At 47.3% G+C, this 12,632-nt stretch overlaps 1 protein-coding gene across 6 annotated transcripts in view; it reads left to right on the top strand.

Annotated features, from left to right (window-relative positions):
- AOPEP (aminopeptidase O (putative)) overlaps window positions 1-12,632 on the top strand; it is a 1,013,974-nt gene that overhangs the window by 73,164 nt on the left and 928,178 nt on the right. Inside the window, exon 1 of one of the 6 annotated variants that reach the window (XM_063913757.1) lies at window positions 8,558-8,581. The exons of the other annotated variants lie outside the window; for them this stretch is intronic. The gene's annotated coding sequence lies outside the window, so the exon portion shown is untranslated. Of the gene's footprint in view, window positions 1-8,557; window positions 8,582-12,632 lie in introns of those variants that run through there. 6 annotated transcript variants of the gene reach the window in all.

Genomic DNA, 12,632 nt, shown 5'->3' with positions numbered 1-12,632 from the left:
AGTCGACATTTTTGCCCTCTGCACCTGCACTGGCAAAAAGATCACCCTCACATGCAGTCCTTTTTCGGCCCAGTTAGTACAGCGAGAAGATGTCTACAACGGCTTCAGGTTACCAAGAACAGAAGTCTACCCCTGCTTCTGCCAAGTGTACAGCATGACGCTGGGGATCCCTCGCGGGAGGTAGCTCGGGTGGGGGCACGTCTAAAAGCTGCTCAGTCAGGATTGGAGTCAATCTGACCTGGATCCCTGGGTGTTACAAATAGTGTCCCAGGGGTACAGACTGGAGTTTCAAGACGTTTCCCCATGCCAATTTTTTAAATTGACCTTGCCAGCGTCTCTTCCAGATAGAGAAGCACTTATAACGGTAATTAAAATTTTATGTCAGGACCAGGGCATAGTCCTGGTGCCTGGGTCACAACAAAGGAAGGGGTTTGTTCAAGCCTCTTTGTAGTTCCGAAACCGGACGGCTCGGTCTGACCGATCCTGAACCCCCCCCTCCCCCCCCCCAAAAAAAATCGGAATCTCTACTTGATACGGTTCAAGTTCCAGATGGAATCATTGGGTGCAGTGATTTCCAGTCTGGAGGAGGGGGATTACAGGGAGTCAGTTGACGTAAAGGATGCTTACCTGCATGTCACCATTTATCCTCCTTTCCAGGCATATCTGAGATTCGCGGTTCAGGATTGCCATTAACAATTCCAGATGTTACTTTTCGGTTTTCTCCATTGCACTGAGGGTTTTCACCAAGGTGATGGTGGAGATGATGGTCCTCCTGCGTCAAGAAGGAGTCAATATAATTCCTTATCTAGAAGATCTCCTGATAAAGGCGAGATCCAGTGAGCGCTTGGTACAAAACATCGCGCTCTCCCTGTCCATACTCCAACGCCATGGTTGGATCATAAATTTTCCAGGAAAGATTATTTGTTTTTCGGAATGATTCTGGACAGGGTAGTTCAGAGAGTTTTTTCTTCCGGTGGAAAAGGCTCTGGAAATCCAGAAAATGGTAATACTAGTTTTGAACCATCAAGAGTGTCGATCCATCAGTGCAAAGATGGTGACGGCCTACGAGGCCATACAGTTTGGCAGGTTCCATGCCAGGGTATTCCAGTGGGACCTGTTGGTAAAGTGGATCCCACCTACACATGCACCGGAAGATAGACCTGTTGTCGAAAGCCAGTATTTCACTCCTGTGGTGGCTACACAGCTCGCACCTATTAGATGGACGCAGGTTCGGAGTTCAGGACTGGGTCCTGGTAACCACGGATACAAGTCTCCGAGGCTGAGGAGCTGTCACTCAAGGAAAGGCTTCCATGGAAAATGCTAAAGTCAGGAAGCCTGCCTTCACATGAACATGCTGGAATTGAGAGCCATTTACAAAGGTCTTCAACAAGCGGTACATCTTCCTGTGCAGATCCAGTTGGATAATGTAACAGCAAGGCGGAACGAAAAGCAGAGCGGAAATGGCAGAGGTGACGAAGGTCCTCCTCTGGGCAGGAAAACATGTAAGGGCTCTGTCGGTAATTTTCATTCCAGGAGTGGACAACTGGGAAGCAGACTTCCTCAGCAGACACGATCTCCAGCCGGGAGAGTGGAACTTCCACCAAGAAGGCTTCGCAGAGGTGACAAGTCTTTGCGGAGTTTCTCAAATAGACATGATGACATCTGATGACATCTCATCTCAACGAGAAGCTTCAGAAATATTGTTCCTGGTCAAAAGACCCTCAGACAATCGCAATAGATGCATCGGTGACCCAGTGGCTTTTCCGGTCAGTGTATGTATTCCCTACACTTCCACTGTTCCCAAAAGTTCTCGGGATCATAAGAAGAACGGGGTTTCGGGAAAAATTTCATTGCACAGACTGGCCAAGGAGGGCTTGGTGCCCAGATCTTAAGGAGTTAAAAAAAAAAAAAAAAAAGGATCCTGGGCCTCTTCCTCTTTGCGAGGACCTACTACAGTAGGTGCCGTGCGTGTACCTGGACTTACCGCGGCTACGTTTGACGGCATGGCTGTTGAGAGCCGGATTCTAGCCCGAAAAGGTATTCCCAAGGGAGTCATCCACACTCTTATTCAGGCCAGGAAAGGAGTAACGTCTAAACGTTACCACCGTCTTGATGTGAATCCAAGAAAGCTTCAACGGAAGAGTTTCAGTTAGGGTGTTTTCTCCATTTCCTACAGGCTGGATGGAATGCAGCATGAAATTGGACTCCATTAAGGTCCAGTTTTCAGCATTGGCAATTTTCTTTCGAAAACTATTGGCTTCCCTTCCGGAAGTTCAGTCTTTTGTGAAAGGCGTGTTGCGCGTCTACAGATGTAGCCACCTTTATCTTGACCAATTCTCCGCCTAGATGGACGTTTAGTCACGCTAAGGCGATAGCTTAGCTTGCTGAGTTTAATCACAGGCAGGTGCATTGAGGCGATCCTAGATACACAGCATGGGCAGCAATTGAAGTACCTTTTGGCAATAAAAATACATATATACAGTCTGGCACTGTATATATGTAAAAACCCCCGCCATTTTTTTTTACACAGAAAGCGGGACAGAAGCCCGCCACTGAGGGGTGGGGCCTTCTTCCTCAGCACACCAGCGCCATTTTCTCTTCACAGCTCCGCTGGAAGCAGCTCCCCAGGCTCTCCCCTGCACTATCCAGGTACAAGAAGGGTAAAAAAGAGAGGGGGGGCACATAAATTTAGGCGCAAATAAAACATATAAGGCAGCTATTAGGTAATCACTTATTATAAGTGAAAATCCCTGTGTTATATAGCGCTGTGGTGTGTGCTGGCATACTCTCTCTCTGTCTCCCCAAAGGACTTTGTGGGGTCCTGTCCTCAGTCTGAGCATTCCCTGTGTGTGTGCGGTGTGTCGGTACGGCTGTGTCGACATGTTTGATGAGGAGGGTTACGTGGAGGCAGGGCAAGGGCAGATAAGTGTGGTGTCGCCCCCGTTGGATGGATATGTGGAAGTTCTTAAACGACAATGTAAGCTCCTTACATAAAAGGTTTGATGACGCTGCAGCCTTGGGACAGCCGGGGTCTCAGCCCGCGCCTGCCCAGGCGACTCAGAAACCGTCAGGGGCTCATAAACGCCCTCTATCTCAGATGGTTGACACAGATGTCGACACGGAGTCCGACTCCAGTGTCGACGATGATGAGGCACATTTACAGTCTAAAATGACCAAGGCCATCCGATACATGATTATTGCAATGAAAGATGTATTACACATTTCTGAGATTAACCCTGTTAATACCAAGAGGGTTTATATGTTTGGGGAGAAAAAGCAGCCAGTGACTTTTCCCCCATCTGATGAATTAAATGAATTATGTGAAGAAGCGTGGAGTTCCCCTGATAAGAAACTAGTGATTTCTAAGAGGTTACTGATGGCGTACCCTTTCCCGCCAACGGACAGGTTACGTTGGGAAACATCCCCTAGGGTGGACAAGGCGCTGACACGCTTATCTAAAAAGGTGGCCCTGCCGTCTCAGGATACGGCCGCCCTAAAGAAGCCTGCGGATAGAAAGCAGGAAGCTATCCTGAAGTCAGTGTGTACACACTTTGGTACTCTACTGAGACCTGCTATTGCTTCAGCCTGGATGTGTAGTGCTGTAGCAGCATGGACAGATACTCTGTCAGACGACATAGATTCCCTCGACAGGGATACTGTTTTGCTAACCCTGGGCCATATAAAAAAGACGTCGTCTTATATATGCGGGATGCCCAGAGGGACATTTGCCTGCTGGGCTCTAGAATTAATGCTATGTCCATTTCTGCCAGGAGGGTCTTATGGACTCGGCAATGGACAGGAGATGCTGATTCTAAAAAACACATGGAGGTTTTGCCTTATAAGGGTGAGGAATTGTTTGGGGACGGTCTATCGGACCTCGTGTCCACAGCGACAGCTGGAAAGTCGACTTTCTTGCCTCAGGTTTCCTCACAGCCTAAGAAAGCACCATATTATCAAATGCAGTCCTTTCGTTCTCAGAAAGGCAAGAGGGTCAGGGGTGCATCCTTTCTTGCCAGAGGCAGGGGTAGAGGTAAGAAGCTGCACCATGCAGCCAGTTCCCAGGAACAAAAGTCCTCCCCTGATTCCACTAAGTCCACCGCATGACGTTGGGGCTCCACAGGCGGAGCCAGGTGCGGTGGGGGCGCGTCTCCGAAACTTCAGCAACCAGTGGGTTCGCTCACAGGTGGATCTCTGGGCTGTACAAATTGTATCTCAGGGATACAAGCTGGAATTCGAAGCGACTCCCCCCCGCCGTTACCTCAAATCAGCCTTGCCAGCTTCCCCCATGGAAAGGGAGGTAGTACTGGCGGCAATTCACAAGCTGTACCTCCAGCAAGTGATTATCAGGGTCCCCCTCCTTCAACAGGGAAGGGGTTACTATTCCACAATGTTTGTGGTACCGAAACCGGACGGTTCGGTGAGACCCATTCTGAATTTAAAATCCTTGAACACTTATATAAAGAAATTCAAGTTCAAAATGGAATCGCTCAGAGCGGTTATTGCAAGCCTGGAAGGGGGGGATTTTATGGTGTCGCTGGACATCAAGGATGCTTACTTGCATGTCCCCATTTACCCACTTCACCAGGAGTACCTCAGGTTTGTGGTACAGGACTGTCATTACCAGTTCCAGACGTTGCCGTTGGGCCTGTCTACGGCACCGAGGATATTTACCAAGGTAATGGGCGAAATGATGATACTCCTTCGGAAGAAGGGAGTTATAGTTATCCCGTACTTGGACGATCTCCTCATAAAGGCGAGGTCCAGAGAGCAGTTGTTGATCAGCGTAGCACTCTCTCAGGAAGTGTTGCAACAGCACGGCTGGATTCTGAATGTTCCAAAGTCGCAGCTGATTCCTATGACGCGTCTGCTTTTCCTGGGCATGATTCTGGACACAGAACAGAAGAAGGTGTTTCTCCCGGTGGAGAAGGCACAGGAATTAGCATCTCTGGTCAGGGACCTCCTGAAACCAAAACAGGTATCGGTGCATCACTGCACGCGAGTCCTGGGAAAGATGGTGGCTTCATACGAAGCCATTCCCTTCGGCAGGTTCCATGCAAGGATCTTTCAGTGGGATCTGTTGGACAAGTGGTCCGGATCGCATCTTCAGATGCATCGGCTGATCACCCTGTCCCCAAGGGCCAGGGTGTCTCTTCTGTGGTGGCTGCAGAGTGCTCACCTTCTCGAGGGCCGCAGGTTCGGCATACAGGACTGGGTCCTGGTGACTACGGATGCAAGCCTCCGAGGATGGGGGGGCTGTCACTCAGGGATACTACGGACAGTGATTTGGCATCCAGGAACTTAGGGAGGAGCTTTTATCTCTCTCCATTGTAATCTTTCTAAGTATAATGGAGAGAGATAAAAGCTCTTCCCTAAGTTCCTGGATGCCAAATCACTGTCCGTAGTATCTCTGTACAGTATGTTCTACTAGTGTACTAATTAGCACGAGCAGCTTGTAACGTACAGTGGCAGGTTTGATCTTTCTATGTATAATGTAGAGAGATAAAAGCTCCTCCCTATGTTCCTGGTTGCCAAATCACCGTCCTTAGTATCTCTGTATAGTATTTTCTATTAGGGTACTAATTAGCACAAACAGCTAATTAGTACCCTAATAGAACATACTGTACAGAGATACTAAGTGTGGTGATTTGGTATCCAGGAACTTACTGAGGAGCTTTTATCTCTCTCCATTATACATAGAAAGATTAAACTTGCCGCTGTATGTTACAAGCTGTTCGTGCTAATTAGTACCCTAATAGAACATACTGTACAGAGATCCTAAGTACGGTGATTTGGCATCCAGTTAAAAGCTGTTCGTGCTAATTAGTACACTAGTAGAACATACTGTACAGAGATACTAAGGACAGTGATTTGGCATCTAGGAACTTAGGGAGGAGCTTTTATCTCTCCATTATACATAGAAAGATTAAACTTGCCCCTGTACGTTACAAGCTGTTCGTGCTAATTAGTACACTAGTAGAACATAGAGTACAGAGATACTAAGGACGGTAATTTGGCACCCAGGAACTTAGGGAGGAGCTTTTATCTCTCTCCATTATACTTAGAAAGATTACAATGGAGAGAGATAAAAGCTCCTCCCTAAGTTCCTGGGTGCCAAATCACTGTACTTAGTATATCTGTACAGTATGTTCTACTAGTGTACTAATTAGCACGAACATCTTGTAACGTACAGTGGCAAGTGTAATTTTTCTAAGTATAATTGAGAGAGAGAAAAACTCCTCCCTATGTTCCTGGATGTCAAATTACCATGCTTAGCATTTCTGTACAGTATATCCTATGTAGCCAGAATCCCTGCATCCTGTGCAAGCTAGGCAGACAACTGGAGGGGACCCGATACACGGTTGCTTTCCATTTCCCTTTCCAGTGTCACATAAACTAATGGTTGGTCTGCCCCGAAAGCCAAGAGTCTCCTCTTTTGTATGATCCCAGTCCTGAGTCTCTGGGACACCCAGAACCAGAGATATCAGTATGCAAAGTGGACCCATTTTCCCATAGACTGTAATGGGCCCGTTAATTCAGACCCACCATGGGTTCCGACGCTTGCCATGAGCCTTGTGGGGGTCACAGAAACTTGGGGTTGGTACCCTCCGGTAGCTAATTGTCTCCCCTTCCATACCAATCTAGCTATGAAGGCTCCCACCTCCCACGCTGAGAGTCCCAGGTTTGAGTCCCAAAGTATCAACCTTTTTTTTTTAATATATATGTTCCCGTGACATTCACTTTATTATTTTTTTTCTTTGTTATGCATTCAATGAAAGGGTGCACACAGGTTTCACATAAATCAAAGTGAATCTGCAGCAGTGATTCATTCCGCTATATACATATACACAGCGGTAATGAGTATAAATTAGTGTATTCCGACGCAACTAACTGAGCAACACAGTACTGTAGATCGTCGGCATTTGTGTATTGTACCTGACCTGAACTCCCTCCCTGTCCACTGCATGACCTGTTTAGGCTCCCAGGGGGGCAGGGCGATGGGGGTAGGGAGAGGCGGTGGAAAATACTGTGCTTTTGAAATACAAGTATTAGCGTCCAAGTCCCCTAAGGCATAAACCAACACCAATGGGAAAGAAGTGCCAACCTTATTTTTAATGTGTTCCTGTAACATTCACTTTATTATTATTATTTTTTTCTTTGTTATACATTCAATGGAAGGGTGCACACAGGTTTCACATAAATCAGAGTGTGCAGGGGATTTTCCTACATACAGTAGTATACTGTTGCACATGTCTTGTAACCTGATCGGAACTCCCTCCCTGTTTACTGCATGTACTTTGCAGGCTCCCATGGGGGAAGGGGAAAGTGGGATGGGGGTAGGGCGTGGCAGTGGGAAATACTGTGTTCAAAGAAAAGGCATAATCAAAACCATGGGGAACTTTGCGGTGTATCGTTATGTGCATAGACCTAGCTTATCCCTATTACCCCTGTGTATTTTAGCTAGGGGATTCTGACGCTCCTTCAGCATTACCACGTAGCCTGTAAAAACTATGCCGTTGCTCGCTCCATAGCTGAGTGCTGCCACAAGGCAGGGGTTCACGTGCCTCAGACATTTTGTCACTTTGCGATGCGAAGGGGTCCGGTGTATCGTTATATGCATAGACCTCGCTTATCCCTATCGCCCCTGTTTATTTTAGCTAGGGGATTCTGACGTTCCTTCAGCATTGCCCTGTAGCCTACAAAATCTGTGCTGTTACTTGCTCCATAGCCGAGTGCCTCCATGGAGCTAGGAGTCACAGGCGGCAGCCATTTCAATTGAGTCTGCCCTGATATAGAATTGTATGTGTACCGTACGGTGCTTAGAACATTAACATTAGAAACTCTCCTGCAGCTTTGCCCTGCTTTATGTAAAACTTGTGTTTTGTTAGTTTGCTATGTGATCGAGCCCGGTGTAACGTAGTGTGCATAGACCTCGCTTATCTCTATCGCCCCTGTGTATTTTGGCTAGGGGATTGTGACGCTCCTTCAGCATTGCTCCGTAGCCTGCAAAACTTATGCCATCTCTCACTCCATATCCGAGCGCTGCCTGCCACGTGGTGGGGGTTCAGAGGCGGTGGCCATTTTGCCAGTGTGCTATGCGATTGAGTTCAGTGTACCGTAATGTGCATAAACCTCGCTTATTCCTATCGCCCCTGTGTATTTTAGCTAGGGGATTGTGACGCTCCTTCAGCATTGCCCCATAGCCTTCAAAATCTGAACTGTTACTTGCTCCGTAGCCTAGGGCCTCCGTGGGGCAAGGAGTCATAGGTGGTAGCCATTTCTATTGAGTCTGCCCTGCTACAGAATTGTATGTGTACTGTACGGTGCATAGAACCTTAACAGTAGAACCGCTCCTGCAGCTTTGCCCTGGTTTATGTGAATAAAAATAATAATAAAGTGTCTGGAAAAAACTAACATGCATTCATACTTTAGGTATCGAACTCGGGACTCTGAGTATAGGAAGCGGAACACTTCACCACTTCGCCGCAGACAGATGAATAAATCCATTGGTTTTGATTATGCTGTAATGGCTACGGTATTAGGACGCTAACATACTGTACAAAATTCTCCAAAGCTACTGCGGGTAAGTCCACATATCTTCCTTCTGCAGCTCCCCCAACCAGGAAGACAACCTCAGGACCTACTGTACAGTCCTTTTGGACTGCCAAGTTTAAAGGCAAAGCCAGAGGATCTTCTACAGCCAACAGAGGCACTAGAGGTAAACAATGCAAACCAGCAACTGCTGGTTCTCAGGAACAGAGCTCCAGTTCTGCTTCCTCAAAGCCTTCAGCATGATGGTGGACCGCAATGCCTGGAAGACTGGCAGGTGGGGGCCGGCTAAAAAAATTCTGTCACATCTGGACAACATCAAGCCAGGATCCCTGGGTCATAGATCTTATTTCCCAGGGCTACAGACTGGAGTTTCAGGAGCTCCCATCTCACAGATTCTTCAAATCAGACTTACCAGTTTCGCAAGAGGCAAGTATAACCTTACAGGATGCCATTCAAAAACTGGTACAGACTCAGGTCATTGTTCCAGTTCCACCTCATCTCCAAAACAAAGGATATTATTCCACCTTGTCTGTGGAACCGAAACCGGACGGTTCGGTAAGGCCGATTTTGAATCTAAAATCATTGAACCCGAACTTACGAGTGTTCAAGTTCAAGATGGAGTCTCTGAGAGCGGTGATCTCGGGTCTGGAGGAGGGGGAATTCCTAGTGTCTCTGGATAACAAGTATGCGTACCTTCACATTCCGATCTGGCCGCCTCACCAGGCTTATCTACGGTTTGCACTACAGGACTGTCACTACCAGTTCCAGGCCCTGCCCTTTGGTCTCTCCATGGCAGCGAGGGTGTTCACCAAGGGGTTGGCAGAGATGATGTTTCTTCTTCGCAAGCAGAGAGTGAACATAATTCCGCACCTGGATGATCTTCTGATAAAGGCCTCACAACCAAACTACTCCTGGATCACAGGTGGATTCTCAATCTTCCGAAATCTCACTTAGAACCAACTCGGAGGCTTCAATTTCTGGGAATGATACTGGACACACAATCGCAGAATATTTTTCTTCCATTGGAAAAGGCATTGGTTATCCAGTCGATGGTTCGGGATGTACTGAAGCCAACTCGGATAACGGTGCAGCTATGCATTCGCCTTCTGGGGAAAATGGTGGTCTCTTACGAGGCTCTACAGTACGGAAGGTTTCATGCAAGACCCCCTTCCAGCTTGATCTGTTGGGCAAATGGTCCGGCTCACATCTTCACATGCACTTGAAGATTCGTCTGTCGTCAAAGGCCAGGATCTCCCTTTTGTGGTGGCTACAGACTTCTCACCTACTCGAGGGCTGATGGTTTGGGATTCAGAATTTGATTCTGCTAACCACAGACGCAAGCCTCAGAGGTTGGGAAGCAGTCACAAGGAAGATGGTCAAGTCAGGAAGTTGTCCTTTCAATCAACATTCTGGAGCTCAGGCTATATACAACGCCCTTCTGCAGGCCTCATATCTTCTTCAAGATCGGCCCATTCAGGTGACGTACATAAACCGTCAGGGCGGAACGAGAGCAGAGCAGCAATGTCAGAGGTGTCAAGAATTCTCCTCTGGGCAGAAAAACACGCTGCGGCGTTGTCAGCGGTCTTCATTCCGGGAGTTGACAACTGGGAAGCAGACTTCCTCAACAGACACGACCTGCACCCGGGGGAATGAGGCCTTTACCCGGAGGTGTTCAGGTGCTTGACATGTCGATAGGGATGTCCTCAAATCGACATGATGGCCTCTTGTCTCAACAAGAAGCTCAAGCTGCATTGTTCCAGGTCGATAGACCCACAGGCAGTGGCGGTAGACGCTCGAACGACTCCATGGGTCTATCAGATGGTGTACGTGTTTCCTCCACTTCCTCTGATCCCAAGAATTCTGAAAAGAATAAAAAAAGAAAAAGTTCAAGAAATTCTCATTGCTCTGGATTGGCCAAGAAGGGTCTGGTATGCGGACCTTCTGGAGATACTCCTCGAAGATCCGTGGCCTCTACCTCTTCACGAAAAACTTCTGCAACAGGGCCCGTTCATCTATCAAGACTAACCACGGCTACGTTTGACGGCATGGAAGTTGAACGGCTGATTCTAGCCAGGAGAGGCATCCCTGACAGGGTCATCCCAACTATGATCCAAGCCAGGAAGAGGATAACGTCTAAATATTACCACCGTATTTGGAAGAAATACATCTCTTGGTGTGAGAGCAGATAATATTCTGCGGTTGAATTTCATCTGGGACGTTTCCTGCTTTTTCTGCAGTCGGATATCGATGTGGACCTACGTCTGGGCTCCATAAAAGTCCAGATTTCGGCCTTGTCCATTTTCTTTCAGAAACAATTTGCTTCTCTCCCTGAGGTCCAAACGTTCTTGAAAGGTGTTATGCACATCCAACCTCCCTTTGTGCCTCCCACGGCACCTTGGGATCTCAATTTGGTGCCGCAGTTCCTCCAATCGGACTGGTTTGAACCGTTACAGGAGGTAGACGTTAAATATCTTACGTGGAAGACCATTACACTGTTGACCTTGGCTTCAGCTAGACTTGTGTCGGAGCCGGGTGTCGTCGTCTTACAAGAGCCCCTATTTAATTTTCCATGAGGACAGAGCTGAACTCAGGACTCGTCAGCAGTTTCTTCTTAAGGTGGTGTCTGCATTTCACATCAACCAACCTATTGTGGTTCTGGTTGTTACCGACACCTCTGTTACTTCAAAGTCTTTGGATGTTGTGAGGGCTTTGAAGGTGTATGTGAAGAGAACAGCTCGTCACAGGAAGTCTGATTCGCTGTTTGTTCTTTACTATCCCAATAAGATTGGATGTCCTGCTTCCAAGCAGTCGATTGCGCGCTGGATGAGGCACACTATCCAGCATGCTTATTCCACGGCAGGATTGCCGGTTCCAAAATCTATACAGGCCCACTTGACTAGGTCGGGGGTTCTTCTTGGGCAGCTGCCCGCGGTGTCTCGGCCTTACAGTTCTGCTGAGCAGCTACTTGGATCAGGTTGGAACACGTTTGCAAAGTTCTATAAGTTCGATACTTAGGACCTTCAGTTTGGTTAATCAGTTCTACAGGAACCTCAGCACTCTCCCACCACGTTTGGGAGCTTTGGTACTTCTAAATGGATCCCCAGTATCCTCTAATACGTAAGAGAAAATAGGATTTTAATTACCTACCTGTAAATCCTTTTCTGGTAGTCCGTAGAGTATACTGGGCGCCCGCCTGGTGCTTCATTAGTCCTGCACTGTTACTTGGTGAAGTATTGTTGTTTGGTTCAGCTGTTGCTGTTTCTGTTCCAAGTTTGGGTAGCATGGCTTTCCTCTTGTTTGTGTGTGCTGGTTTGGAATCTCACCACTACCCTTCTCTCAAAGTATGCCCGTCTACTCGGGCACAGTTTCCTAAACTGAGTCTGGTAGGAGGGGCATAGAGGGAGCAGCCAGCCCACACTATCAAATTCTTAAAGTGCCCATGGGTCCTGGTGGACCTGTCTATACCCCATGTTACTAAATGGATCCCCAGTATCCTGTACGGACTATGAGAAAAGGATTTACCTGTATGTGGCCTCTTTAGTTAGCCTATTTAGTTAGGGCGGTTAAATTCTCACTCCAGCTTGAGGATACTGAACCAGTCCCAAGATCTAAAGATCCTCTGTGTAAATGCCTGAAAGTAATAGTGGATGAGTTTCCACACTCTGACCATTTCTTTGATGCTATGTATGAGACATGGAAAACTTCTTTATTCATTACCCATGGTTGATTGTGCATTATGGGAAAATCCACCTACTGTGGATTCTCATGTGACATGTTTAATTAAAAGTTCCATTCTGCCTATTTCAACAGCATCCTTCTTTAAGGACATACCTGATTGGACACGTGTCTCAAATCTTGGCGACCAACATTAGGGATGCTGCCTGTTACATTGGAGAGGCTGCTCTGGATACAGCTGTACTGTCCTTTATTGTTCTGTAGTAGCATGCCACATTGTTTGGCTTTGTTCCTGAAAGGCGGACTCTGATGCTAAGAAATACCTGGAAGTACTTCCAAACACAGGCAAATTTCTTTTTGGACCAGAATTGGACAAGATTGTCACTAACCTGGTAACTTCTAAAACA

Source organism: Pseudophryne corroboree, chromosome 1 (assembly GCF_028390025.1).
Source record: "Pseudophryne corroboree isolate aPseCor3 chromosome 1, aPseCor3.hap2, whole genome shotgun sequence".
Taxonomy (NCBI): domain Eukaryota; kingdom Metazoa; phylum Chordata; class Amphibia; order Anura; family Myobatrachidae; genus Pseudophryne; species Pseudophryne corroboree.
The sequence above is the reverse complement of the archived record's forward strand: the minus strand, read 5'-3'. Positions and strand labels throughout refer to the sequence as shown.